The sequence below is a fragment of the Panthera tigris genome, chromosome A1, assembly GCF_018350195.1.
Source record: "Panthera tigris isolate Pti1 chromosome A1, P.tigris_Pti1_mat1.1, whole genome shotgun sequence".
Lineage (NCBI taxonomy): Eukaryota > Metazoa > Chordata > Mammalia > Carnivora > Felidae > Panthera > Panthera tigris.
This window is the reverse complement of record NC_056660.1, coordinates 214,152,189-214,179,506: the sequence shown is the minus strand read 5'-3', so window position 1 is coordinate 214,179,506 and position 27,318 is coordinate 214,152,189. Positions and strand designations below refer to the sequence as shown.

The 27,318-nt window shown below is 35.5% G+C and overlaps 1 long non-coding RNA gene across 2 annotated transcripts in view; it reads left to right on the top strand.

Annotated features, from left to right (window-relative positions):
• LOC122231857 overlaps nucleotides 1–22,618 on the top strand; it is a 30,612-nt gene extending 7,994 nt beyond the window's left edge. Inside the window, exons 3-6 of one of the 2 annotated variants that reach the window (XR_006209124.1) lie at nucleotides 8,794–9,081; nucleotides 18,526–18,733; nucleotides 19,504–19,615; nucleotides 22,437–22,618. This is a non-coding gene — a long non-coding RNA (uncharacterized LOC122231857). The remainder of the gene's footprint in view (nucleotides 1–8,793; nucleotides 9,082–18,525; nucleotides 18,734–19,503; nucleotides 19,616–22,436) is intronic. The other variant, XR_006209125.1, reaches the window with a different exon arrangement.
• Nucleotides 22,619–27,318: the final 4,700 nt, after the last annotated feature.

The following is a 27,318-nucleotide window of genomic DNA, read 5'->3' as shown; positions in this document are numbered from 1 at the left end:
CCATCCATTCCATGTGCCATTAACAACAACTGCCATGAACTGTGTTCATTCACCCACATTCAGTCTTCCCTCTCTTATTTAAATGAAAGGAATATCCCACACCTCTCACGACAAGGATTTGTATACTTCAGTAACTTTCAACAGCATGCTTTCAAAGTTTTCATTTTTCTCTCCCACATCAATTTAGTTCTGTCAACTGGAAAATACACTTTGGCATACAACTATAACCTCTTCTAGTGTTTCTCGTTATTTGAAACAAAGAAAGATTTTTTTCCTTCCTTTCCTCTTTCCTTCCATCCTCCTTCCTTCCTTCCTCCCAGGCTCCATGCCCAAAGTGGGGCTTGAACTCACCACCCTGAAATCAACAGTCTCTACTGACTGAACCAGCCAGGCACCCCTAGGTGTTCTTTTCTTAACCCTAAATTTCTTTTCCATCTCTGTAGTCCTTCTTCGTATTATTTCTCTGAAGGTTTGTTTGAAGATGTCTTCCCATCTTGCATTCATTCTTCAACACCCTTAATCATTTCTCACTTGCACAACTGCAGCATTCTCCTTGGTTTTGCCTTGCTACCCCAAATTTCTTTTCCACTAAGCAGTCAGAGTGATTTAAAATTTTTAAATCACACTATTGCTCCCCTGCAATTGCCACCCAATAGCTTCCCACTAGGCTTTCAATCTGTCTTCCTCCCTCATAATCCTCAGATATGCTGATATATTTTTCCCTTAAACATGACAAATTTGTTCTAACAAGAATGTTGCACTTGCTATTCCCTCTTAGACTTCTCTTCATAATGCTTAGTATCATCCTCTTTCACTGTTCAATTTCAATGTTTCCTCTGAAGGAACTTTCTCAATCACTCTAAGGAACAATCCACCTGCAATTTCTATCATATCACCTGTTTAATTTTATTTGCCACTGTAAATTATTATGTGTTGATTTTTCCGGTTTACTAATGTGTCTTCTCCTATGGAATAAGTTCCAAAGGGAGAGAAAGTGTTCACAATTATCTCCCAAGTGTGTAGAACAGAGCCTGACATAGATGCCATTCAATATTTGTTTGAAGAATCCATTGTTATATGTAAACGAAGGTAAATATTACACAGTTACATTAAAAGCACACCTGAAGAAATCTGGCTAAGTTAGATACCTTTGGGGAATTTTTTTTTGTCCAAAATAAAACAATGGGAAAGAAGTATTTTCTAATTTATTAACAAATCATAAGGCCATGGGTGACTTCTCTCTGAAACCTAGAACACATATTTTGCATCTTTATAACATGAAATCTCTCAGGAGATCAAAATAAAACAAAGAAAATAACTCAAGAAAACAAGGTTGTTATCCCTTGCCAACTAATGCACCATTTACTGTTACTTTAATGACACATTGCCAATTCTATTCACCTAAACCCCCCAAAAGTTCTATATGTTGTGAGATTAAATATGTTTTTAGAAAAGACAGACTTTTCTGAAATGAACAGATGAACGGTGGCATGGATATACTTCCTTACCTGCAGACCTTTGTAGATTATTTTTTAAAAGAATTTTCAAAAGTCATGGAGTAAATGATAAATTAAAGATAATTAAATCTTACAAAATAAGTATGGATCTTTGAAGAAGTAATAAGTGTTTCATAAGGGACATATCACGTATCCAGAAATGTCCCTTTGATGAAAGGAAGAAGAAACATTTAACTCTCAAGTTGATATACTAATCAGTGTCAACTCTAACATTTTGGGGAAGTTAATGGAGATTGAATTCAGGAGGTTGAGCTCAGCGGAGGAGTTACAATGCCTGAAGTTAGCCATTTGGAATCGCACTGAAAACAAACAAAAACAAACCTAATGGCTGTTAAATAGCTAGTTTCACAGGGAGAAGGAAATATATTATCAAGCAACAGCTTTTAACAGAGGATAATTTATAATAAAAAATGTCAGTTTGTGATTTTAATATTACTGAGTGAGATTAATGAACTATTAGTTATTAAACATATTTCCATTTTTAAGCATCCAGAGAAAACAATTTGAACTTTTGAACGTAGGAGTTTTAAAAGTCTTAACTGTAATGAAAAACAAATGATTTAATATTCTGCTTTCCTTTGCCATCAACTGTTGTAATAGAAAGTGAGAACATAAGAACGGCACAGGAAGTGATGGAAATGATTCAATGATCTCTAGAGACAGGATTAATTTAATATTGGTCTATCACACATGTTAACAAATCTGTACTTTAGATGTCAATTAATTGATAAAGAAAAAATTGAACATTTCACTGTTTCAGGATAGGAATATTCTTTTTTTTTTCCCCCTGGTATTTATTGCCTTGATTTCATAACACTGACATAAGATTCTACCAGGAAAAAGTTACAGCCGTGGCTGCCCACCCTATAGGTCACATGTGTTATGTGTCTGGTATCTTCCAACACTGATGATTACTACAGTAATGTTTGGTGGTGAGGCATTCCACAAACTCAAAAACTCTTTAACTCAAAGTGTTCAGATGAGCTAGCTCCATCACAGAATGTTTAGAACGTTGATTATACAAGGAATCCTGTATTTCCAAGGGCCTGTCTATATAATTTTCTGTGACACCTATTAGAAGGCAAAGAACATGGTCTCCCATATAAAGACATAAGTTATTTAAATGTTTTTTTAAAATTAACTATTTTATTTATTTATGTTTATTTATTTTGAGAGAGGGAGGGAAAGAGAGAAAGAGAGAGAAGGAGGGAGGGGCAGAGAGAGAGAATCCCAAGTAGGCCCCCTGCTATCAGCGCGGGGCTATCAATGCCGGACTCCATCTCACCAACCTGAGATCACGACCTGAGCTGAATCGAGAGTTGGATGCTTAACTGACAGAGCCACCCGGGCATCCCTTAAATCAATTCTTTTAAAATGTCGCTCTTCCAAGAATTTTACAAGTAGTTTCTCATTTATCTTCATACCACTGGTAAGTATGAAGGAATACCGTTTTCGACCGTTGTACGGATATGGCATATAGTTCCTTAATCGAAGGGTTTCATCATCAATAAAATGAGAACTTTACCATTCTCAGAGTGGTGAGGGATAAGGAAGTGTACCTGTATGATGCACCTAGAAGGTAGTATTTGCACGTTAAATGGTATTTGCTTCCTTCTCCAACTATATAAAAGACAGCAAATTTAAAACTATGGTCTTTTCAGGAACCACAAATCTCTGAGAGCAGAGTAATGTTTGCCCCAGCTGCACAGCCCCTTGAGCTCTCCCTGACCTCTGAGATACAGACCGAGCAGAATAAGCCAGTTGGACTGTCCAAAAAAGGAACTGGTCTGCATGTTGACAAAAATGAGAACTTCTGTTCACCAAATAGCTCTATGAAGCTGCAATTAGCATCAGAAGCATTACATTAAACTAGACTGCAGAACAGCAAACATAAATCACAGGCAGATAACTTAAAGCTTTTAATGCAGGCATTTATACCTCCCATTAACAAACCATGATGAAAATGGCTTATACATATAGAGAAAAGCAAATGCATCTATACAGACCCTATTAGTTTGATACCCTATTGATTTTTGCTGTTCCACATATGGGTACTTGATGAATAATTTACTTCATCATTACTAAACATGTGCTGACTTACTTCAGATGCCATTATTATGCAAATTATATGCCAAGACACTAAAGAGACATTTTGGTATGTTTGTGTTTCTCTTTGGATTCATTCTCTTTGGAGGATTTTCTAGTTATATGAAATTTGATGATGGGAAGCTGGTTTTTAAATAGATTTATGCCCAACAGAAAACTACCACTGGTTTGGTTACCTTGTGGTCGAACTAAAGAAAAAACTGTTTCTATCTAAGATTATAATTCAAATTTAACTTATGAACCTATCTTTTGGAGATTTGGGTTATTTGATGTGCTAGTATACTACCTTGTAGAACTGTCAATATCAATACTGTTAACTAACTGGTATATACTGTCAACCGAGTTATTTTCAATACCCAAAAATCTAACCTTTAAGGATTTCATTATTTTGTAAACATGTAACAATAAAATATGTGAAAGTAAACACTTCCTACGATATTGTGGATGCACATTACAAATTTACGCACAGGAAATACTTTATGGTCCTCATTGAAAGTGTGCATTCTAATCATTTGTTTCTCCTCTATGAGTGTCTACGATACTGACACTTATTCACCCACCACTCTTATTTAATATGTTCCATTGTCCTGATGCCCTTTTGCTTCCCAAGTTTCTCCTTAGCTATTTGCACAGTGACTGCACCATCAATCATTTATTTTCTTCAAATTAGTTCTGCATTTTGTGACTTTTCCTATTTGTTACACTTGCAATGTGACCTCTTCTATATGCCACAACTTTCTTTCAACGTAAGTGTAGATCCATAAAATGCATATGTATGCGTAAATACAATGTCCACAAAGTTTATCTGACGTTCTGTTTACAATCTTGTAAAAAATGATAATTGAGGTATTATCTACTCAATCATTTTTAGGACATAACTTATAGAACTAACAAAGTCACTAGAGGGCTTTCTTCTCCAGAAACAATGAACTTAGGCAAACACACACACAAATATATGCCCCAAGTCCCTTTGCTCCTTTCACAAGGAAACTAATTCATGGTACTTTACTTCACACTAAGGGAAAAAAGAAAAGAGAAGAAACAAAGCAATTTCTAAACTGCAAACCTATGCATATAAAATACACCACAGATTAATATTACTCTAATAGTTTACGCTTCTAATTATAGTCTGTTCACAAGGAAATCAATTACCTAGAAAATTTAGCCAAATAAAAACAGTCCAATAGGTTAAGCAGTCTTATCAGTAATGGAGTTTGAAATCAAGAGGGGTGGGGAGTCGAAAGTAGGTAGAAGGTTTAGCTTTTCCTCATGAAGTCACTTAATTCAAGAAAAATGATACTCAAGGCTGTGACCATTTCTTCCAGGTGTTTTGTCTTTCAGTAATAGGTGAGTACAAGATTGTGAAACTCGGCTTGCTTACTGATGGCTTCACCTCAATTCCACCTGGAATGCGTAACTAAAATCTAGTTGTAGGTTATAGACAGAAAGAAAGCTGTCTGGGGGGCTGTCTTTTATTATTTCACTTCTCTCCCAGCCTCAGTGCTATTTGTCACAGTTACAAACATGAAGTGTGGGAAATCAAGTAGCTCTGTCCTGGGTTAGGAGATTATAGGGAACACATTGCAAAGCAGAACACTGCTTTCTGGGCTTGTTGAGAACAGTGGGCCAGTATCTAGTTAATTAATGCGTATTAGGGGTTGGTTTTGCCTGTCCTCAAGAATTCCTTACACCATGCTATCTATGGAATATCTTATCTTGTTCCCCACCCTGCTTTCTGAATCTGCTCTTTTGTAGTCTTGGGAAGGCATCGTTTCTCTTTTTTTAAATGTTTTTATTTATTTTTGAGACAGAGAGACAGTGCATGAGCAGGGGAGGGGCAGAAGAGAGAGGGAGACAGAGAATCTGAAGCAGGCTCCAGGCTCTAAGCTGTCAGCACAGAGCCCAACGCAGGGCTCGAACTCACGGACCGTGAGACCATGACCCGAGCTGAAGTAGGATGCCTAACCGACTGAGCCACCCAGGCGCCCTGGGAAGGCATTGTTTCTCTATATCTTCTTACTGGGACTTTGCTCACTGACATATTGTGCGATGTTTCCCTAAATGTATGCTTAATAAAACTGGGAGCTTGAGAGCAGCTTGGGGAGACTTCCCTGAGCCTCACTCTCACCTCTCTTGACTTGCATGGAGTCTTGAGATATTCTTTCTGCTGTCCTCAGCTTGGCTTTGCTGGACAAAGCCGAAAGCCAAACACACAGTGAAGCATTCAATTACAGTTGACTCTTCAACAATGCTCAGGGGTCAGGGGCAGTGACCTCTGTGCAGTCAAAAAGCTACTTATAACTTTTGACTCCCATAAAACTTAACTACTGATAACCTACTATTGACCTAAAGCCTTACAAATAACATAAATGGTTGATTAACATATTTTGTATACGTATCATACATTGTGTTCTTATGATAAAGTAAGCAAGCTAGAGAAAAGAAAATCCTAGGAGAAAAATACATCTGCAGTAATGTACTGTAAAAAGTCGGCCTATCCGTGAGTCCAGGGTCCTGCAGACCTACCCTTCCTTCAACAGTGTGGCCCCGCGATGCCCCTTCTTCCAGCCTTCAACCATCTTCCAACCTCTTTTCCGTTCCAAGCCTACAAACCATTTTTCTCAGTTGCCCTCTGCCTCCAGACCACACACCAGACACAATTTTTTTTTTTTAGTTTACTCCTTATTTGCAATCAACCATAAGCTCACAGATTCTGTCAGACTTATTCCCCCAAGTTGGGGGCACAATCAAGCACCTGCTTAACATGCATCTATGGGCCATTTACACCTACCTTTCTCTGGGCTTCTATTTCGATGATGGAGCGCATAGGCCACTTCTTTCATGAGTCAGCAGAGGAGAAGCACAACGGTGCCAAGCATCTTCTGAAAACGCAAAACCAGCACAGCAACCACTCCCTCACCCAGAACATTCGGAAACTGTCCCAGGATGGGTGAGGGTAAAACCCAGAACGAAACTGAAACTGCCACAGTTCTAGAGAAAAATCTGAACCAGGCCCTTGGGGTCTGCATACCCTGGGTTCGGCCTGAGCAGACCCTCATGTCTGTGACTTCCTGGAGAACCACTTCCTAGATGAAGAGGTGAAACTTATTAAGAATGTGGTGACCACCTGACTCAACTCCACCAGCTGGCTGGCCTCCAGGCTGGGCGAGGAGAGTATATCTTAGAAAGGCTCACCTCCAAGCATTACTAGGAGCTTCCTAAGCCCAGCTGCTCTTAAACGGCTCCTTGGTCACCCTCCTGGTATCAGGGCTTCTATCTGAGCCTCTCCTGAAAGGCACTAGGTAGCTTTATAACCACCCTGGCCCCCTCTCCCAAGCCATGGAGCAAATGGAAACAATAAATCTTTCTCCAGGGAAAAAAAAAATATGTCTATAAGTGGAACTTCACAGTTCAAACCAACGTCGTTCAAGGGTCAATTGTATTTGATAATTTATTCAAACAGCCACATGAAGAAAAAACAACTGCATTAAAGAATGGGTGTTGAACTGCAAAAAAAAAAAAAAAACTGAAAAAGGTCATATAAATATAAAGAATGTGCTCTTAAAATATGGCAAAGATTTGTGAATAATGTTGAAGCCAGTAGTAGGGTGTTGTCCCACAAGCACAATATGCAAATAGGCAGAGAATACATGATTAAATCAAGGTATCACTGACCTTTCATCAGTTTGGGGAGCATAATTTATATAGAGTAAAATATATCCATATATAAAATACAGTGCGGTGCCTTTGGGCAAAGTATACACCTATATAACTTAAACCATAATTAAGACAGAATATTTCTTACATCTCCAAATAACGCTCTTGACTCTTTGTAGTAAGTTCCTCAATATCCCCTAACTTAAGGCAATCTGGGGTCTGATTTTTGTTTAGGTGATTTTGGGGTTCTCCTATAATTTAACATAAATGGAGTCACACTTTGTTTTCTCTCTGACTTCCTTTTCCCTCAATAACATTTGGAGATAATGTACACATTTTGGGTGTATCAGTAGCTTGTGCTGACTTTTGACGAGTAATATATCATTGTATTTATGGGGTGCAATTTATTTGTTAATTCACTGTTGATGGACATTAGATTCATTTGAATGCAAAGCTATTATGAGAAATAAGCTGCAATAAACATTCATGAACATATGTTTTCATTTCTTTTAGATAAATAATTAAGAATTGAATTGGTCGACCATATGATATCTGCATGTTATACTAAAATGCCAAACTTTTTAAAGTGGTGGTCAAATTAGCATTTTACAAGCAAAGCATACCTATACTTCAAAATTCATTGTACCACATGGTTTTATGAATTTATTTTATTTTAGCTATGTAAGTCTGTAGTGGTATCTCATTGTGGTATCAACTAATATTTCCCCAATGACCAATTTTTATGTGCATATTAACCATTCATATAGATATGTTATATATATATATATATATATATAATTATATTCATATGTATATGAATTTCTCCTAGTCTTTGAATTACCTCTTAATTTTCTTAATTTTTATATCATCCATTTAACCAATTTTCTTATTTTACAATTTGTACTTCTTAGTCCTACCTAAGAAATCATAGCCAATCCCAAGGTCACAAACTTTTTTTCTTATACATTTTTTGGAAAGAAACTTTAAGGATTGAGGTTTTAAGTTTAGGTTTATGTTATGTTCCAAAGAAAAATTTTGTAAATTTAAGATAAAAGGTAGAGGTTTATATTTTTTCTATATTCATATCAAATTACCCAGCACCATCCAGCACCAAATTAAAAAAAAAACAACAACTCTCATTTTCCCTAGTGGATTATCTTTCCTGTAAAAACAAACAAAAAAATTACACAGTAAAACCTTGGATTGCAAGTAACTTGTTCTGCAAGATAAACGAGCGATGTCTTGCAATACGAGTCTTACAATGTCACATGATCACAACTGAACCAACGGTTCTTCTCTCTCTCTCTCTCACTGAGTGATTGTGGGTGTTCATCTCCCATGCTTGGATGCTTGGTCTCAGGCCACAGTGCTTTGCATAAATCAATGATTTTTCAGAAAGTTGGAAGGTGCCCACAACTGGCACTAGTATAGTTTTTGTCACTTCAAAGCACCTATGGACAGTCCTTTGCTTTTCCACACAAGAGTGACTTAGGAATGCTTTGCTTCATTCTAGGTCAGGCTGCCTGCAGATTCAGACCCTTGGCTCTGCTGCCTTATTGCCAGTTACATTACAGTATATGACAAGGGTTTATTAATGCTGTACTGTAGTCAACATCCATGCAAGCATATACAATGGCCCCCATGCAGAAGAAAGTTGCAAAGAAAGGTGGTAAGAAGATGATTATGGTGGAAGTTAAGAAGGAAATCATGAAGAAGTATGAACGAGGTATGTGAGTGGCCAAATTTGCAAGATTTTATAAGACGTCTTTGCATCTCATCTGCAGAGGAGGAAGAGAAAAAGGTGAGGATCCCTCACTTCAAATTAGATTAAGGAGATGTGTAAAATGTGGGAAACAGTGCAAAATTTTGTAGAAAAACACCACCTGAATTAGTCTAAAGCAGTGGGAGCAATGAATCTGTTTAACAATACAATGTCACATTTCTGCAAAATCCTCAAAAGGAGGCAAAAGCAAGTGTCATTGGATAGGTTCCTTGTTAAAGTTGCAAGAAAAGAAAGATATTCCATTGAGACAATAGACAGCAGTGATTCCATTAGTGATAGTGAAAGTCGTCCTACACAATAACCCTCCTATCTCTTGTCTCCCTCACATTAGCCACGAAGGTTTTCAAAGTTAAATGCAGGTTAGTTTATTTTTATTTATATTTTGTATTTTTATTTATTATTTTATGTTACATTACAGTATTTTAATCATTTTCATATGAATATTTTTGGGTTGTGGAACAAATCATCTGAGTTTTCATTATTTCTTATGGATAAATTTGCTTTGATATACAAGTGCTTTGGATTACAAGCATGTTTCCAGAACCAATTATGCTCACAAACCAATAGATTTATATATATATATATATATATATATACACACATATATCTCTGTTTCTAGCCTCTATTTTGTTCCTTTGATTTATAGGTCATACCAATATTACATTGTCTCAATTCCTGTAGCTTTATAGTATATCTTAAAATAAAGCACTGTAAGTTCTCCAACTTTGTTGTTCACCTCAAAAATTATTTTGGCTGGGGGCACCTGGGTGGCTCAGTTGGTTGGGTGTCTGACTCTTGGGTTTTGGCTCAGGTTATGATCTCATGGTTGGTGGGATCAAGCCCTGCATCAGGCTCTGTGCTGACAGCACAGAGACTACTTGGGATTCTCTCTCTCCCTCTCTCTCTACCCCTCCCCCACTAGTGCATGCTCTCTTTCTCAAAATAAATAAGCATTTAGAAAGTTGTTTTGGTTGAAAAAGAAAAACAAAATGGTGTTATCACAATTTCAGATTTCAAGTTATACTACAAAGCAGTAGTAAGTAAAACAGTATGGTACTGGAATAAAAATATACACATAGATCAATAGAAGAGCAGAAAACCCAGAAATAAACCCACATTATATGATTAATTACTCTGACAAAGGAAGAAAGATTATACAATGGGAAAAGAATCTCTTCAACAAATGGTGTTGGGAAAACTGGATAGTCACATTCAAAAGAATGAAACTGGACCACTTTCTTTCACCATACAGAAAAATAAACTAAAAATGGATTAAAGACCTAAATGTGAGATCTGAAACCACAAAAATACTTGAAGAGAGCAAAGGAAGTAATCTCTCTGACGGTAACCATAGCAACGTTTTTCTAGATATGTTTCCTGAGGCAAGGGATATAAAGGTAAAAATAAACTATTGGGAGTACATCAAAATTAAAAAGTTTCTGTACAGTGAAGGAAACAATCAACAAAACTAATGCAACCTAATGAATGTGAAAGGATATTTGCAAATGACATATCCAATAAAGGGTTAGTGTCCAAAATATATAAAGAACTGATATAACTCAATACCCCCAAAACAAATAATCCCATTAAAAATGGGCAGAAGATATCTTCCCCCACTCATGCTCTCTCTCTCCCTCTCTACCCCTCTCTGTCTCTCTCTCTCTCTCTCTATCTCTCTCTCACACACACACAAATAAACAAACATTAAAAAAAAATTTAATGGGCAGAAAACATGAACAGACATTTCTCCAAAGAAGACATACAGATGGCTACAGACATATGAAAAGTTGTTCAACATCACTCATCAGGGAAATGCAAATCAAAACTACAAGGAGTTACTACCTCACATGCGTCAAATTGGCTAAAATCAACAGCGTAAGAAACACCAAGTGTTGAGAATGTGGAGAGAAAGAAGTCTTCGTGCACTGTTGGTAGGAGTGCAACCTGGAGCAGGCAGTGTGGAAAACAGTACGGAGGTTCCTTAAAATTTAAAAATAGAACTACCCTATGACCCAGGAATCACTCTATTGGGTATTTACACCAAAAATACAAAAAACACTAACTCAAAGGGATACATGCACCCCTATGTTTGTTGCAGCATTTTTTTACAATAGTCAAGCTATAGAAACAGCCCAAGTGTCCATCATCAATTGATGAGTGGATAAAGAAGATGTGATACACACACACACACACACACACACACACACACAATGGAATGTTATTTGGCCATGAAAAGGAATGAAATCTTGCCATTTGCAACATGGATAGAGCTAGAGAATATGATGCTAAGCAGAATAAGTTAGTCAGAGAAAGACAAATACCATATGATCTCACTCATATGTGGAATTTAAGAAACAAAACAAACAAGAAAGAAAAAAGAGAGAGAAAGCACACACACAAACACACACACACACACGAAACAAACTGATGATTACCTGAGGTTAGTTAGGTGGGAAGATTGGTGAAATAGGGGATGGGGATTCACGAGTACACTTCTCATGATGAAAAATCAATCATTCGATCAATCAAATGATAAAAAATATTTTGGCTATTTTAGGTCTCTGCCTTTCCATATAAATTTTACAATCAACTTGCACCCAAAACGTTCTGTTACGAAATTATATTGAACCAATATATCATTTTTGACACAATGAACATTGTATCAATATTGTGTCTTCCTAACCACATACGTACACATAGATACTGTTTAATCTCTGTCAGCAATATTTTATACTTTCACTGTACCAGTCTTGCACATATTTTATCGAATATATCCTTAGATATTTAATCTTTTCTGATGTTACTATAAATGATCTGCTGTATTTTGTTATTTACTTAAAGGAAATATACAGACATATAATTTATTTCTGTATACGGACTCAGTAAGTTTATTCATGAGTTTTAGTGACTTTGTATATATCTCTTCAGATTTTCTCTATACACACTATTATCATCTGCAAAGAGACAGTTTTACCTTTTCAATTTATATAAAAGCTCCTTCTTTTCTTTTTGCCATATTTCACTAAGACTTCTAGTTTAATGTTAAATGGAAATGATCAGAGCAGATATTCTTGTTTTATTCTCAATCTTATAGGGAGAGAATTCAAATTTTTACCAGTAAGTTGATGTTAGCTGCAGGTTATCTATAGATAATCTTTATAAATTGAGAAAATCCTTGCTCTTCTTAATTTATTGAGATATTTTATCTTAATAGCTTAATTTTGTTAAATGTTTTCTGTGAATCTAATAAGTTGTTTATTTTCCCTCCTTTATTTCATTTATATGGCAACTTGAATTATTTTTTTGATTGTTAAACCAATGTTATATTCCTGGAAAGAACACCAATTGGTCATGGTGCATTCCCAAATTGCTGGACTCAATTTGCTAATATTTTGTTAAGGACAAAATATCTGTCGTCATAAATGGTGCTTGTCTATATTTTTATTTTATCACAATGATTTTGATTAGTTTTCCTTTCAGGGTAATGTTGGCCTAATAAAGTGAGCTGGAAAGAATTTCCCCCTTTATAGTCTACTTTTAGAAAGGATTTTACATATGAGTGATATAATTTCTTCCTTAAGAATTTGATAGGATTATGCAATCATGTCATGGAGACCAGATGTGCGTGCGTGCGTGCATATGTGATGTGTGTGTGTGTGTGTGTATCTGTTTTATAACTATGAATTCAATTTCTTTAGTGTAAAGAGGGATAGGCTGATTTTCTCTATTTGAGTCAGATTCAGTAATATATATCTTTAAGTAAATCTGTTCATTTCATCTCAATTTTCAATTTATTGATCTAATCTTATTCATATTATTTTCTCACTATGTTTTAATATCTATATGATTTCTAGTTGTGTCCCCTCTTTCACATATGATATTTGTGATATGTATTTCTCTTTTTTCTTGATCTCTTTTGCTAGAATTTTATTGATTCTAGTAAATTTTTCAATCAACTAAAAAATTCACGGATTTGTTTCTGTTCTCAAATCTTTGATTTCTTATCTTATATTTTCTTCATTGATTTCTACATATATAATTGCTATTTTCTTCTTTCTGCTTATGTGTGATAAAATTTACTTTATATCATTAATGTAGACTGTTATTATTTTAAAAAATAAGCATTTAAGTCTACTAATTTCACTCTAAGCCTTGCTTATCTCCTTCCCACTACCTTAAATATGTTGTGATTTATTTTTTTATTCACTTAGAAATATTTGAATATTTGAATGTGTCTCTCAAAGTAATGAGACATGTTTTATGATTCAGTATGCAATTAATATTGGGAATCTACTATTTATACTTAAAATGAACGTGCTTCCTGCCATTCTTAAATGTCATGTTCTAGAAAAAAGCAGTTAGGTCAAGTGTGATTGTGTTGTTCAGACCTTCTAATTCCTTATTGGTTTTTTCTCAAAATTTATTTTCAATTACTGAAAGTAGAGTGTTAAAATCTGCATTTATAATTGCGCTAAGGTGTTATCATCCCTCTCTCTTCTTCCCTGTTAGTTAGGATCAAGTTTGATCCTAGAAGAAAACATACCATATTAGTGTGGCTAAAAGAAAATATGAGCTTATCTCAAAAAATAAATTTGTTTTTTCGTTAATTTTTTTAATGTTATTCACTTCTGACAGAGAGAGAGACAGAGCGCGAGTGGGGGAGGGACAGAGAGAGAGAGGGAGACACAGAATCTGAAGCAGGCTCCAGGCTCTGACCAATCAACACAGAGCCTGATGTGGGGCTCGAACTCACAAACCATGAGATCATGACCTGAGCCAAAGTCAGATGCTTAACCAACTGAGCCACCCAGGCACCCCACAAAAAGTAAATCTGAAGTTGGGTGTCTTGGACATTATAGAAACTTGCTGATACATCTTCAGGTACTGCTCTCCTGCTCTAAAATCCTCAATTACGCCTGTTGCTTCAGAACAGTAGCTAGAGCAACAGCAATCACCACAGACCTTCTAGGCAGCAGAGTAGAAGAATAATGTCCTAATATAAAGATTTCCTGAAAGCCCTTCACATAAATCGTTCTGGTATTTCACTGTTGAGACATTAACACATAATCTCACTGGCCTGTAAAAGATGCTGGGAAATGTGATCTTTTATTCTGGACAACTGTGTGGGATAAAAATTTGGACTTTAGTGACTACAAAAGATGGGGGGTGATGGTTACTGATAAATGTCCAACAGCGATTGCTACAATTATTTGTCGATTTATTTTTTTCACTTTATTATATATATTGTTTCTCCTTCCATATTAGATAATGTGCTCCCTTGAAGGGAAACAATCAATATAATAAATAAGCAATACAAATTCCATGGCCTAGGCCGGAAACATTAACAGAACTATAAATATAACACCATTAAAATCTGGAGAAATTCAGAGAAGCTGACTGAAGTGGATATACTTTCAGCTGGGTATTAAAGAGTGGATTAAAACAAGAATTTCTTCATTTGGTATTATGAATTCATAGTTCAGAAACAGAGTGAAATCAAATCTAGATGAGACCATTGACCAGTTTTTATAAAGAAGTAGCATTTCTATCACAGGAAGTGAGTTGAGTTTGTAAATGTTTTATTTATTTTATGGTGATAACACGGTTGCACTAAATTTCATTCTATTAGAAACCTGAGTAGTTATATCTGTGGCCATGTTTTTAAATGTTACCAATATTTAGGAAAATGCAAATAAAGAAAAAATCACTTCTACGATAATACCTTTCAAAATTTCGTTAGGTGCCAGTAAGAGGTAGGTTCATGCTATGAAATAAGATCTAAGAGGAACTGAGGCCTGCAGGTTTCAGCACACGGTTTTAATGGCACTGCTCCGTGACTCTAGGTGCATCTATGGATGCAAGCATGCCTCTAATTCCATGTTTGATGGAAAGTTTATGGCAGTTGTTTCAGTAAAGCACTAAAGTATCAGAAGATAATAAATCCAAAAATAAAAGAAATCCTCTGCATTCCACCCTGCTTTTTTAAATCCTGTGTTCTGTTCCTCTTTTGTCTTTCATCTGAGAAGCCCACGGAACAATGTCACTGGCAGTTAAAGCATGTTGACACTCTTGACATCCAATTTAGTTAATGCTAGGTCAGTCTGGGAGGTGCAGAAGCGCTGCTATGTATGCAGCAGAGAAGGCCATATGCGACTACTGAGGAAGAGCCTCTAATTCCCAGGATGCTTGTTAAACAATTCTCATGTCAGAATACCAGCAAGAGAGCTCTAACAACCAGTTGCACAATCCCATACATAGGTTAACAGATTGTTTTGCGAGTTAATATGTTCAAATACATTGCCTTTTTTCCGTGTCCCTCTGAAATGGATTCTTTCCATAGCTCATACGGTTACTTTAAGATTCCAAAAGATGATGAGAAGCGACTTTACACAGGGTTATTGGAATAACCATTACAGTCATTATTTTTAACACAGTACAGTATTTATTTAAGCTTTGTCTGTAGCACAGTTTAATTTAGCTGATGTCTGTCAACTTTCACAAGAACTGGCAAAGTGCATTTAGTTGTTGCATTAGCAAATCTAAACACACAAGGAGGCATGCTGCCAATGAAAATTAATTATACAACACAGCCAAATATTAATATTTGCGTATGCTGATACACACTGGTGACTTCTTCGTTGTTTGTTGTTGTTGTTGTTTTCTTTCTTTTTCTTTTTCTTTTGTTTTTACAAGTTATACCTTATTTATATACATTTCAACTTTTAGGTGAAGTCATGTATGTAGTTCAACATTTCATAATTACTATTAAATCAATAAGAAAATTATTTAATGCTAAAATCTTTTCATTCTTGAATATCATAAATGTTATAAATCTCTGCAAAATGACTTATTTCAAACTGTGGATACATCTTTAACATTTATGAACTTAAAAAGTTACTTTTAAATTTGAGTTCCATCAATATAACAGGCCGTCTACTAGGTGATGGGAAAAGAACCACAAATACCTGAAGCAACTGATATTCCTTAGAGTTTTTGAGATTCAGAGGCATGTTCTGTCCTTTAAGGTGGTTTCTTCTTTATAAATGAAATGGGAGATATATTTCAGTCAAAGCTGGGTGACAATAAGGTGAAAAACACTAAAAAGATGTTTAAAGTTTGTTTTTTTTAATAAACTTTAACTTTAGAACAGTTCTTAATTTACAGAAAATTGCAAAATGTAGGAAAAGAAACTTTCCCATAGTGTTTAATATCTTTGATATGGTACATATTTTACAATTAGTAAACTAATATTGATACATTTTTTTAACTCAAACCCGTATTTGAGGCACATTTGCCCATTTTTTACCTAATGTCCTTTTTCTGTTTCATGATCCCACCAAGAATACCCTATCACATTTAGTTGTCATGTCTTTTTAGGTTCTTCTTGGCTGTGATAGTCTCCTACATTTTCTTTTTCTTTTTTTTTCCTTTGATAACCTTGACATTCGGCGGGGGGGGGGGCAGTATTATTCAGGTAGAATGTCCCTCAGCTGGGATTTGTCTGATATTTTAATGATCAGATTGATTAGGCCATAGTCTCTGGCTTTCAGTTGGATTTGGCCAATAAAGAACCCGAGTAGAAAATCAGAGAGGGATATGGTTATATTTTATATTTCCGTGACTCTCTCCATGTTTACATCTTGGGCTGACTGTATCCCTTGAACACAGCGCATAGCTCCACTGAGGGCGTCTCCATCTACAGTTCTCAAGTTCTTGTAGCCATTCCTCTCCTTGTCACTTCTGGGATTAAAAGTAATTGTATCTTTATTCTTCCTGTTCCTAGATTACTGTATTACCCCTCGCAATTTCTCCACCCCTCACACACACCTTTGTAAACAGTCCTTTTATTAAACATCCGTTGATTCATCCTAATGAAGCCATAACATCTTTTTCTACTGGAACCCCAATTGGTACATGATTGACTCAGATCTAACTTCTCTTGACACTAAGGCAGAACCAACTGCTTTAAAAATACATCTTTGTTGTACTCTAATGCCTTATTGGAGAAATTATTTGTTGATAGGTATTGTTCTTCTTTAGCACCCTCGTTTCTTTGAAATCCTCCAAAATGTGACAAAGATTTATTTGCTTGTTTTTCCTTTACAACTGACTACAATTCCAAATAATTCCATTTTATTGCATTACTTCCTCATGCCTGCTTGCCACGAGAGAATTAGCTGCTGCCACGTCCATAGTCACGTGGCACGCTGCTGCCACGTCCATAGGGAATAGCCACAGGTTGTTAGTTCATAACCCTCCCTTTGGGTCTCTGAGCTATACCCTGTTTCCACCAAAAGCTTACGGGCGCCTCTGTCAGTTCCAGCTCAGCCCAGCCTTCCAGTCATCCTTCCGAAGCTACTGGACATGTGAGTGAAGACATTGTGTATCTTCCATTTGAGCCCCAATGCCAAGTGCATGTTCTCATGTGACGTCACATGGTGCAGAAGACTTAACTAGCCAAGCTCTACCCAAATGCCTGACCTAGGAAAGCATGCTAACTAATTTTTAAAGTTGCTGTTTAAAGCAGTTAGTGCTGGATAGTTAGTGCTGGGTAGTTTGCTATGCAGAAATAGGAAACCAAAGAAGAATCTAGTACTTAAAAGAGGGGTTTTCCCCAGATATCCTCAACATATGACATTTCTTTGGGGATGGAACAGAGGGCAGATGCTATGGGACTTAAGGGGGCTATTAGCAAAAGCTGGAAAAGCTTCCAGAAGAGTTGGTGAGGGTTTTAAAGACAATAAGGAAAATGTTATTGCAACCTGGAGAAAAGGGGACGTCTATTACATGGTGAAAGATTTGATGACACTGGACTTGTGGAAAACTAGAACAATGGACAGATGTTCTTTATACCATGTGTTCAAGAAAGCTTTTGACAGTGTATGTTTGCTGCAATAGGAGGCACACTGAAATCAATAACATTGTTTGTTGTGAAATTTTATTATAATAAGTATTTTATAATAAAAATACACACATGTGAATTAAAAAAAACTGGGAATGCGTATCACGATGGTATTTTATTAGTCCAATAAGAATGTTTCACGGTTGGTTTATAGTTGATTTGGGCAACACTAAGCTTCTGTGACTTGAAACACCACTTTTACTGTATGTTAATCCTCACCTTCTCCTTTTAAATTATTTTCTAGTTAAGCACTTCTTTATGATACTTGGATGTACAAACTTACAACCACAATTATCAGAGTTTTTAATTATGCATTAAATCTAAACATTGCATTCCTCTATTACTTATATGCAATTCTGGAGTTAGTGATTATGGATGTTAATTGTAATATAACTGTGGATTCTGGGTTGTAAGAATCACTGAAGATTTTTATACACTGGTTTAAAGTGCGTTTGGAGGCCAGCATCCCAGATGTGAGAAAAATAAATGTGCTTAAAATTGTATTAGCTCTTCTAATAGTGAGACAGTGTCTAAATCGATCTTAAAAATGTTCAATTTAGCTGAAGTCTTCTTTGTCAAGTAATCAATGTGTTTACTGAATGATAAAAGCGATGTCAAGAAGCTGGTGAGACTCAAAGTTATTTGGAAGATATAATGCGGGCCAGGGAAAATTCACCAACGTGAACTGTACCATCATTAGTCAGAACTGATGATATGCAAGAGAAAAACAGAACATCTGTTTGCATTTTTCCAAAGTAGAAGAGTGAGGTAAGTAGTTGACCTCATGAATAAACACTGAAAAAGAGTTCAGTAAAAATGGGCATGAACGACAGATGGTGTCCCCTCCATGGATGGCTTTGATTCTGATTTGAGGTTGTTTATCAAATTTTAGGAGCTGAATTAAAATACAGAAATCACTAAGAAATAACTGGTAGGTAATTATCTACTTAAATGTAGTTTGTTCTAGTCTTTGGCTCCTGCCTTTCATTTGCCATTTTTTACCCACAGGAAAATGTATAAGATATGGCTTAACTATGAGCTATTGCTCAGCAAAAGTAGATAAATTATGCGTCCCCCTCCCCATTTTGTTATAGTGATCACATTAATCGTTATTAAAATTGTGAAAAATAGACATCAGGCAATGAAAAGAAGGAAGCCTTGAAGAAATGTCCTTGATGCTGAACAAGGCTTATACAAATTGCAACCTATTGAGTGCAGAATAAATGAGGTAATTACCATTCAGTTTTACAGATGGAAAAGCTGAGTCACCAGAAGGTTAAGCCACTTGCCCAAGGTCACAGGAGAAGCTACTAGCATTATTACATAGTTCTCCTTATTCTCTTTTATTTCTTCTATTTTATCTGGTACAACAAGAAGCATTAAAAGATATTCTCCAAACACACGGCAAGTTCATTCTTGCAATTTCATATTGACTCAAAGACAATGAAAACGAGTTTGGGGTTTTGTTTTGTTTTGCTTTGTTTTTTTTTTCCACATATATATTTTACTCTTTATTTCTTTTGTCCTTGTCACTGCAGAAATTGGTTTGTTCCCTTAATGTCACTAAGCCAGCCGAGATCAACTTGAATACAGTGGCGTTTTCTACATCAGGGTTTTGGAAAGTAAAAGTATATTTATGGAAACTGCAAGGTAAACAAAACTCTTTCTCTTCTGATGACTCATTTAAATAGAAACCACTTTGCATACATAAACTACAATATATATTTTTTCAAGTGGTTAGTATTTTGATTTATAAATTAGATTAACAGAAATATTAATGTAGTGTGGCAAACATGGGGTAAATAATTCTGCGATGCCCCTTAATTTCTTATGGAATATAAAATTGTGTTTTAACCTGATGTAAATGAAAGTTTCACACAATGTTGTGTTTATGGGTGCCATAGGAACCGGTCTGTTTTGTCCTATATGAGTTAACTTCATGAATAAGGATAAAATTATAGCTTTTAAATAGTTGATTCCATCTTTCTATCCCTAGATAGCCTCATACATAGATATTTTCTTCTTCCTCACATGGTTGTTTACTCCCCAAAATTTCAAAATTTACCTTCTTCCTACATTTTCCATAACTATATATGTAACTGTAAATAAGTTCCATTCTGTGAATGTTGTAAAACATGTTCATAGGTATTAAATTCACACATACACACATACTACACACACACACACACACACACACGCACACTCCAATTTGTCACTCCTGTCTTTCTCAAGGGCAAATAGTTTTGTCTCTATGGCATGTTGACACACACCCAGAGAGTCTAGTCATGTATGTCAAAGGCACAGAGTATTTTTATAATAACAGTTGTATTTAATGAATAAAAAAAAACAACCAGATTTATGGGCAAGCAGGATAATTCCACTAACAACATTCAGGCTTATTGTAAAATCCTGGTCAATAGTCAGGACTATACTATAAGTGTCGGTAGAATTGCCCTAAGACAGTAATTTGTAACTGAAGGTAACTTTTTTGGTTCTTTATCTTAAAACAAAAGCTGTTTCTCCCTCATTTCTTGAAATATCCTTTTTTTTCCCTTAGCCCCGTTTTATCCTGGTTTGCTTTCTATCTATCAATTCCCATTTGGTTATTTTATTTTCTTTTTTCCTGTGAAGTTGTTGTCGTTGTTTGTTTTTCCCATTTGCTTTTCTTCTGATTAGGGGACCTTAAATATCAGGCTCAGTCTTTCGTCTTCTTTGTCTTTTTTCTGTATACAATTTCCACAAACAAGACTTCCAAAGATTTTCTGATACTCTTACATCTTTAGCTCCAGCCAAGTTGATTTCATAACACTTCTTAGACATTTTATAGGTGCCTCAAACTCAAAACAGCAGTGACTGAACTCAATACCTGTGAAAGAAATATTTTACTTTTCCTGTGCAATTTATCTGAGAGAATGGTGTCTGTCACACTCAAATTAGTCAGCTTTCATCAGATTTTGCTACAAGAAAACAACCTCAAATTTGTTCAGTTGCCCAAACTAAAAACCTGGCTGTCATCACTGACCCTCTCCTCTCATATATAACTCATTCCGAAAATAAATGTAAGTATAAAAAAAAAAAAGAAAGAAAGAAAGAAAAAGAAAGAGGCGGAGGATGACCAAGATCAGAAAGGTATTATTAGAGTGGCGCCTGGGGGGCTCAGCTGGTTAAGCGTCTGACTTCGGCTCAGGTCATGAACTCACGGTTTGTGAGTTGGAGTCCCGTGTTGGGCTTTGTGCTGACAGCTCAGAACCTGGAGCCTACTTTGGATTCTTTATCTCCCTCTCTCTGTTCCTCCCCTGCTCATACTCTACCTCTCTCTCAAAAATAAATAAAGAATAAAAAAAAATTAAGTAAGTAAAGAAAGGTATTATCAGAAAAGTTGGCTTTTTAGATGTGCACAAAACTGAATTGAATTGGGGTATGAAGAGATGGTAGGGAAGGGTCATTGTCATTTTCATTTTCTTCTAGAAATTTCAACCATGTACACATAGGCAATTTATAGAATTATAGTATTTTCAGCACAAACAAGTATTAATATCATTCTTATAAAGTATAAAATTCTTCAATACAGATAAATCACTGATATTAACATATTTCCAACCTTCAATTTGTATTGAGAAAGTAAGACTTCATAATTAGCTCTTTCACTAAATCTGTAAGTCATCAGTAAATGTGACACTGGGAGAAAGGGGAAAGGTGGGAAGGAGATAGGAATGGATGAATAGTTAGACAAATATGCTCTGTAAGGTGTACTTGAAATCAATCACTATTAATCTTGTTCAGTTAGGTGAGCAATTGTTTAACTAGACTGCTTTTCTGAACTCACTACTTGCTTCAGCCATTTTTTCTATGTCTTTATTGATTGCCAATGTGGTTGTCATTTTGACTAATGCATTTATTTAAGGGCATCAAGTAATGATGATCTTGTTCCTTTGGCTTATGGAAAAGTGATGCTCCTCTGGATTTCAAGGAGGAGATACACAGGAGGAGATATATTTATTAAAAAAAAAACAGATGCAAAATAGACAAGAACAAGGAAGGGGAAAATGGAAATAGAAAAAGTATGATAGGGCAGAAAATATGAAGATTTTTTTCCATTTAAGATGTATCTATTGTCTTCTTGGTTTAATAACGAAGTAAGTTTAAATTATGTAATACTTGTATCATTTATTTAAATTCTATCACCTTAGTAAATATATTCACGGTTCTAACTGGATGATTTAGAAAGGGAGAAGGGGTGGATAAAATACAAATTATATACCTGGGTCACTCTTGGGCCGCTTTCTGGAGGCTTTCTGCCTCCCATTGCGTGCTTCATCACCACATCAGAGTGATTTTGGCACAATGCAAACTTGATTATCACTTTCCTGCATACATTGTTCAATGATATTCTCTACACTTTCTAACCTGGCGAAAAGACTTCTCAAAATCCTAACTAATCATATATCTTCACTTTGTTCCTATGCTTCAGCTTTTAAACATCATGCCTACAGCTTTTTCATGCCAACAGCCTACAATCAGGGCTCAGCTGAAGCCTTTCCTTGTGTCCAGTCTACTCCTCTGCCTGCTTTTGATTCTCTGCCAAAACGCATGTAATGGTGGCTGACAACCTTGCTGTGACAAGCTCTGAATAAATAGCCTTTGCTTCTCTCATTTGGTTGTACTTTATTTACTTCCACAAATATCAAGTTTTAAAGTCAGGATTTTGTGCCTGGTCTTCTAGGAATGATCTACTGGGTACTAAATGGGTCTTTAAGCTCAAATGGCTTAGAAAAGAAGGAAGACCAATAGAATATGCATGCATAGGAGGACAAAGGCTGGCTTGTGTCCTGAGCTATAGCTTTTACAAAATACCGTGAAGGCCATCCTGATTCCTTAGATGTCACACTGATGAAATAAGGAGACTGGGCTACACAATCTGTCCTGCCTCAAGATCCAAAATTCTCATCTCAATGACCAGATTTTGTAGAAAATAAAGAACCAGATTATATTTGAGGAGAAGAATCTGCCTGCTGGAGAATGGAGAGGAAATATCTTTTACAAGTCCTACAGCAATTATCTCTAAGGAGTGCTTTCTTGACATCTACTAAGAAGACATATTCTTATTGGCCTATTAGTGTTCTCTCAGATAATGATAATACTAATAATGATGATGAGAAATATGTTAGAGTACGTCTAATTACCTCAGATTTTCTATGATAGAGGGAAACTATTATCACTGTGTCCATTCCACAGTTAAGGAAGCTATAAATGCTTAACTATAAGGAAGAAGAGATCTTTTTTTTTTTTGTAAGGATTATTCAAGGTTCTTATGAATACTTTATAAAATGCTGCTACTAAGATAATTTATACGAAAACAAATAATACCTCTAACCATGATAGGATTTAAAAATTAGCATTTGGGATTATAGTGTAAATACATGGTCTGTGAAATGACAGAGATAAGCAGAGTCTAGAGCCACAAAAGGGCAACATGACACTTACTGGACATCATATTAATAGTATAAATGTAATTAATATGATATGTGCATGTAATTATTTTATTGAAGATCAATTCAGGAAAACGGAATGAGAAGTTTGTTTGCCTTTCAAAAACTGTCCCATCTATAATACATTGAACACCACCCCCACCCCAACCTGTCTCCATCTTATCACTGGGGGTGTCCACTCCTTAACAATATTGCAGTTTACTTCTACAGTTTCTCAGCAATTCTTCATTATTAAAAACTCACTTCTATTACTTAGGACTTTATGCAAATCTCAGTCTCTTATTCAGTTCAGAGCTCTTCTCTCCACCAGCTAAGGCTAGGCCTGTTCCTCTTGAGACTTGGAGTGGATGGGGTCGTGTGGTCTGCTTTTCCATAGCAACTTTTCTTCCTCGCTCCAAGTGCTTAGTCCACAGGCAGCTTGGGGGAACTGGCACAAGGCAGACTCCTTACTGACTCATAAGCTCACAGTACTCTCCATGTGGGTCGTCCCTCTTATTCTAGGCCATTTGTCTGTGGGATGTCTCCACTCTTTCACACCGATGAACACACACATGAAGGGTAGTCCTCAGCTTCATTGGGTAATCACAGCTCTCTCTTCCACCCCTTCCTCCTGAGTGAGCATGTGGCCATACAGGGGAAGAAATGTCATTCTAGCCCACATGTAGTTATTCTTTTGGGAAGTACCATTCTCTTCAAACACTACACTCCCTGAAAGGTGATTCTGCTTTCTCCCCAGATTTATTTTCAAGTTATGTGCAGTAGAAGGCATGAGGGCAGATATTGGAAGAGTGGCTTTTACCAATTATTAGAGGACCCCTAGGAATGTGGTTGGCCTCAACTGATAGAATCTTTCTGAATTTAGAAGTAAGGAGACTTGGGGGGCACCTGGGTGGCTCAGTCGGTTAAGCGTCCTAGTCTCGATTTTGGCTCAGGTCATGATCTCACAGTTTGTGAGATTGAGCCCCACACTGGGCTCTGTGCTGACAGCACAGAGCCTGCTTTAGATTCTCTCTCTCTCCCTCTGTCTGCCCCTCCCCAGCTTGTGCCCTCTTTCTCTCAAAAAATAAATAAACATTTCAAAAAAGAGGTAAGGAGACTTGGATGTCTTAACTGTAAATTTTAAATTAACTGTAAATTTTGTGACAACTCTGGGCAAGCATAAATGATCTCACTCAGTATCTAGCTACTGCTAACTAAAGTATTTATAAAGTAGATGACAATATATAAAATGTGTGCTGAAAGTATTATAATTGTTCAACTTAATATGTTTGACTAAATGACAGATTTTTGCAACTCTATGAATGCACTTCTCACAGGGAGCAAGTTACAACATTGCAAAATATAAAATGAGATGAGGGTATTATGAGATAAGTGATTCAATCTACTTTAAATTTAAAAACTTAGAAAAATGTTAGATACCTAGAGTAAAATAATCCCTATATTACATACACACACACACACACACACACACACACTCATAAAACTGTGCTAAAAATGTCACTTTGTGGTGGTTATTAAGGTTGTGTATCCTAGTCAAACTTATTAAATTGGGTCTGGAAGACCAAAAAAAATACGATATAATTGGGAAAGATAGCATATCATGTTCTTTCTTTTGTTATTATTTTAAAAATTAAAATTTTAATGCTAGAATTCTTAAAATATAAATTAAATTATATACTAATTATTCTTTTTATTAAGATTTTATTTTTAAGTAAACTCTATAGCCAATGTGGGGCTCCAACTTATAACCTTGAGATCAAGAGTTGCATACTCTCCCAAGCAAGCCAGCCAAACATCCCTATGCTAATTGTTCTTATCATATAAAATACATGTTTTAAAATCAAACATCTAGGGAAATAAATGTATTCATTGAATTAGATATCACCCATAGAAAATCAAGGGTTCTATTCTAATGTGGTATCCTTTTAAGTATTTTTTTCTGATTCACTGAAGAGTATATTAATATGAATTTATTAACCTATGCAATTGAGAAATGAATCCCAAGCTAGCAGAAAGAAACCAGTAACAAAATAATTTATCTTTCAGTTTTGTTAATAGTAGAGTACAAACATTTGTTGGAGAACTGAATCACCTTATTAATCAATTTGACTATAACTTATCATCTTGTACTCCTCTCCTCCACCCAAATTTTAAAAAAAGGGAGACAAAGACATATTAGGATAATTTATGAAATATACTAGATGAGGAAATAAGTTCATTTTTTAAAACTCCACTTCCATAAACATAAATAAGCATATATATGATAGTTTTCATTTGCAGAGTTTCTAAATTAAGAACAAATTATCCACACAATATGTGGTATTTTCCCTAGATATGTCAATAAACAATACTTTTCTCTTTGAATTTATTAGTTCAATTATTCAGATGAAGTGATAAAAATGTACTTGCCATCAACACATGATCAGCCAGAATCACAATAACCGGAGCCAGCAAACATCCTTTTACGTTCGTTGAGAAGTTAGAGGAGGCAGATATTGCCCATAAAGACTGAGACATTTGTACTTTACATGTGTTCATAGTATCAAGGCATGAAACACAACGGATAGGATCCAGCAGCAACACATGAAGAAAACACCTTCTTATGAGGGGTAAAGGTGGATAAAATGAAAAATGTGAATAACAGATAAAACATTAGACTCCACATGAAATACTTTTTTTTTTTTTCTTTTTTTTTGCTCTGGAGTCAGGGGGTTATCAGAAAAAGTCGCCTGTACATATTTGTTAGTAATTAAAGAATACAGACAAAATAACCATAAGTAAATAAAAGGTTTTGAGTTTAAGTAGCCTGCATTGTGCTTTTTCATCATCAAAAGTCACCTACATTATTAGTTAAATAAATTTTTATAAAAATAACTTGGGACACAGAGAGTTTTCTTTTTCTTTTCTTCTTCTTTTCTTCTTCTTCTTCTTCTTCTTCTTCTTCTTCTTCTTCTTCTTCTTTTTGGTAAACCTCTTATAGCTTTGCTTTTGTAACATCACGACCAGAATTACCATTTGCCTTACCTGTTGATTAAAATTCTGTCATGTAAATCTGGCTTTCAAAAGACATTATAAATAATGCACCATTAATACATATAAATAATACACCATTAACAATCTCTTAGCTGAGCAATTATTGGGCATTGTGGAGTACTCAGGGCAGACCATCATGAAGGCTTTCTTACAACAGAAACAAACATGAATGCATAATATCTTTGTACTAGCAGATGTCTGAACTAATGATTAGTATCTGTTTCTTTTTATTTTTGAAAATTATAATCAAATATAGGTGAGAAAATATTAAGAATATAAGGAAAGAATAATTAGTAAATTGATACATTAATGAGTCTCCTATAATAACGTAATTACCACAACTGGTTGCTGAAGATCTTTGTACCCATTGCCCTGATCTTCTTCCTGCCCGCCACCCTCTCATCTTTATCCTCCTTCCCCACCTCTTTCTTCTTTCATAATCTCAGCACTGTAATAAATTATAACATGGGCCAAAAATAAAAGCGTTTGATAATCTAACACTTTTCTCCAAAAAAAATGCATACCAGTGTGTTGAAATGGAAATATTTATGCTGAATATTCTTAATTTTGATTACAGTCCATATCCTTTTTTATCTCAAATCATGTTTATGCTCTTCTGTCTGCTAAAAATGTCCTACTTTTTTTTTTTTCTTTGTCTTTGACCAGTTCCATTTCATCCTCAGTTCAGGCATCATATTCTCTACAAAGATTTGCTTAGCTTCTTAACTGCATCATATAGCCAATCTTCCTTCATGATCCAATAAATTTCTAGATGTAGCTTTATCATTATATTTAATCTATTCTTTTACAATTACTTATTTATATGTCTTT